This window comes from Melozone crissalis, unplaced genomic scaffold (genome assembly GCF_028551555.1).
Source record: "Melozone crissalis strain CALT ecotype California unplaced genomic scaffold, PUWL_Pcris_2 ptg000019l_1, whole genome shotgun sequence".
NCBI lineage: Eukaryota > Metazoa > Chordata > Aves > Passeriformes > Passerellidae > Melozone > Melozone crissalis.
This window is the reverse complement of record NW_026535797.1, coordinates 14,859,548-14,863,338: the sequence shown is the minus strand read 5'-3', so window position 1 is coordinate 14,863,338 and position 3,791 is coordinate 14,859,548.

Sequence of the window (3,791 nt, the reverse complement as noted above, 5' to 3'; positions counted from 1 at the left end):
AGTTTGTCCTCTGTAAAGGTTTAACCTTTCACATTTCAAACAGATCTTCAAAGGCATCTTACTGCCATCAATACTGGGACCAAGTTTCACCCCATGGCTTGATTCTCCAGTCCAGGCTTTCAGTCTGGTACAGAAAAGTGTGATCTAAAATAAGTCAAGTGATCCAACCTTCTTTGAATGGAGTAAGTAAACAGTACTTCCTTATCAGGCCATGCTAGGTAGAAAACAGTTTTGTTTGACATTTATAGCTATTGGATACCTAAGTAAACTAATGGTTGGCTGTGATTACTGATCATGAATAAGTTCAAATATTGCCATAGCTGATAAAACTTTTGGATGGTTGTATGGCTAAGTTCTGCTGCAATAACAGCTGACCTTAAATAATCATACATTTTTTAATAATCTCTTCATCTAATGTCCGTTTCCTCCTCAGCCCAAGTACTTGTATATTTCAGAGAATGGTTTAAGCATTAGGAATGTGTTTTGAAGCCAATTGTCTTGGGTTTATTTTCATTCTAAGAAAAAACCCACACAAAACCAAAAGAAACTACCACTTTTAAAGGGGACAACTTCAATGTGTTATTTCTCCTCTTGTATAATAGACATTTTTGCTGAAGTGCTCAAAATCAAGTCAGTGGTGACTTTGCTGATATCCCAATAACCTGAGAAATATCTTCAAAGACTCTGAGGTTGAAAAGCAGAGACTGGGCTGGCAAAGGTCAGTGTTGAGCACCCTCTGCTTCAGCGCAGTTGTACTGAAATGCAGAGCATAAAACACAAGCTTGTCCTCCTGGATTGTTTCAGCCTATTCCCCAACATGAAACACAACATCCAGCATATCCAAGAATTTCCCTTATGCCTACCAAGAGACTTTTAAAATTTAATAAGCTTCCAGAGATGTTCATGGGTGTATTTCCCCACACTCCTTAAGAATTGACTAAAGAGTAAAATTTAAAATTGATCCGACATTCAATTTAAAAGTAAATGAAATAAAATGGGAGGAATAAGTTTTAAAACTTGCATTTTTTTCCTCAGTGTTCTTGAAGTAGTTACAAAAGCGAGACTAAACCCATCAAGAATAGTAATTAAGCCTTTCTTCTCCCCTTTATGTTTTCTGTGATGATTTGAAATATGGGGTCCATAGAAAAATAAAGGCTTTTTCCCTTTAATCTACGTAACCAGACCAGTCAGGCTTTGCCTTAACTCACATATTTTAGTAAATTTGTGTTTATGTTATTTTAAAATAGTGGGCTTGTGTACGAGCACATGCTTACAAAGTCTCCACATGCATAGTGGAGGCTTTGCTGTCAATTATCAAAATTCTGCAGGCTTATTATGCAAGCTGGAGACATCTGATGCTCCTGTTCATAGGGATTTCTTCACAGGATTACCCAGGAACAGCTCAGAGAGGCCCAAACAGCCCTAGCACATTTAATATTCAGGCAGCAACTTTGTGAAGTTCCTATCTGTGTAATGTCCCAAGGCAGCCTGGAGTTCTGCTGGTTACCAGAAATTTCTTTTAGAAAGGGGAAGGAAAAAAACCACACTGTGGAAGCCAGAGAAGCAAATGGAAGTTAGTGCTCACAGGGCCCTCAATGGGAATTAAAATAAATGCTCCTTGTCATTCCACTTACAACAAGGACTTAAAGTCTGGAAGTAAATCAGCAAGAAAAGCTTGTCCTTTGCCTATCTTTTTACTTTTTGCTTCTTCTTACTAAAATGAATGATTTCTGAGTACCTAAATTGGTCTGAAGAAAGAAAATATTTATAATACATGGGGTGTTTATAATAAAATAGGATTAGTGAATATTTAAACATATAAATCACAAGTGCACTGTAACTATGACACACATGATCTCCCTTACTAATATCCAGAGACTTCCTCAGTGCTGTGACAGGTAGGATAAGACAGATTCCTGCTGTCCCAAACCCATTTATTTACTAATGCAAACAGCATTAGACAACTTGCCCTTGTTTTGCTCCGATGGTAAGTATCCTCATAAGCCCACTGGCTACACAGAGATCATCTTTTTAGATTAGATTACATTTTAAAAAGTTTTTTTGGAGGATCCAATTTTCCACCTTTTCTTTTTCTTTTAACAGAGTAACCTTTCAAAGACACTCAAATCAAGATTATTTGAACACCAGCAAAATCAAAATCTGTCATTGTAATTTCAGTTAACATTGCCCTTCACTATTATATCTGCTTGCACTAGGCTTCTTTGAATTTGTGCAGGATATGAAAAGAGAAAGCTTTGTGATACCAGCTGAAAGTAGTTAACTGTTAGCATAAGAAAATAAATTTTATTTCATAAGAAATTTAGGACTGGAGTTCATGCAGTTGTAGAATCACTGGGAAATCCAAAATGGTCAGACTCAGCTGTCTTCTCCATCTTCTCCCCTTACTTTCCATATAGCTCAGAGGATATGTATGCAATTGTATCACACCTCTGTCCATTCTCCAGACCAGACTCTTAAACTAACACATAAAACATCATAAATCCAGGAGTTATAACACTGTAAATTCACTAGCTTCAGAGAGGTGATACTATATTATTATTATTATATATTATATTATTGATGGTATCATACATTTAGGATATTACGATGAAAATAATTTGCCAAGAAACAACTGGTCAATTTTGGTGTGTAAACTTCTACACTAAACCCTTCTCAAAATAGGTTAACGGAGTTGTTAAATAAATGAAGGATGAAAAACAAAATTGCTTTGCTTTGTGAATTCTTTGCAGAAATTACTTTGGGGGATATACATTCAGATGTTTTACAGATAAATGTATTAAAGCACCTCAACAGGACTTGAAAGAGCTGCAATCTATCCCTGGCTAGGAAACCTTGCCACTGAGCCTTCTGCATCTATTACTCAGTTCTCTTAAAGATCAAATTGCCATTAATTGCTTTGAAATTTACTAGGAAAAATATGTAAAATAGTTAATTCTATTGCATACTTCATGATTTTAATGCTAATCCTTCTTTCATTTTGCATATAAAGTTCTCATTGATCTCAGCAGCAGCAGGATCAAGGCTTCTGGTAACAATTTTGGAGAGCTAAGGATTTTTTCTGACACCAAGTAGAAAAGTTTCCGAAGAGCTGACGTAGGAAAGGCCAGATGGAAATTTGTCAATGGCTCTTTCTACACGAGTTGTAAGATTGAGGTTAGGACATGGAGCAGGGCAGTGGATTTATTTTGTTTGCTGGTTTATTTTCTTTTTAAACACATTGCTCTATTGGTGTAGAAGATTCACAGTTTTACTTCTTCCTATCCAGTGTCAACCAGCTGCATAGATAGCAAATGCTTAATCTACTCTCCTTTAGCATCCTGAAAACTAATATTTTACATGTTGTCTGCCAGCTGAGACAAACTTATTTTGAAGTGTATCGAGTGATTTCAGAAGCAGGCAGTGATACTTCATTCTATCTTTGGTAATTGGTTGCAGGACTTGTACAAACTACTTCTTGTCCTATACTGCAAAAAATGGCAACACATTTATTTCTTAATTTTGATCTGGTGTTTGCATAACAGTCCAATGAAAATCCTACTCCCTTATCAACAAAGTCTGCCTGGAGCACCGCTTTCCATCTGTGGTATAGCACAGTTGGTCTGTCCTGCTTCTCAGTGACAAACCCCACAACTTTCCAAGAAATAAAGCCTGCTTACAAATAAGTTTGGTTTTGCTTTGGTTAAGCAATAGAAAGACAAAACTTGAAGAAGCAAACATAAAATATCTGAAAAAATAATATAGACTAGAATTAAATTATTGGAGCTGTTTGA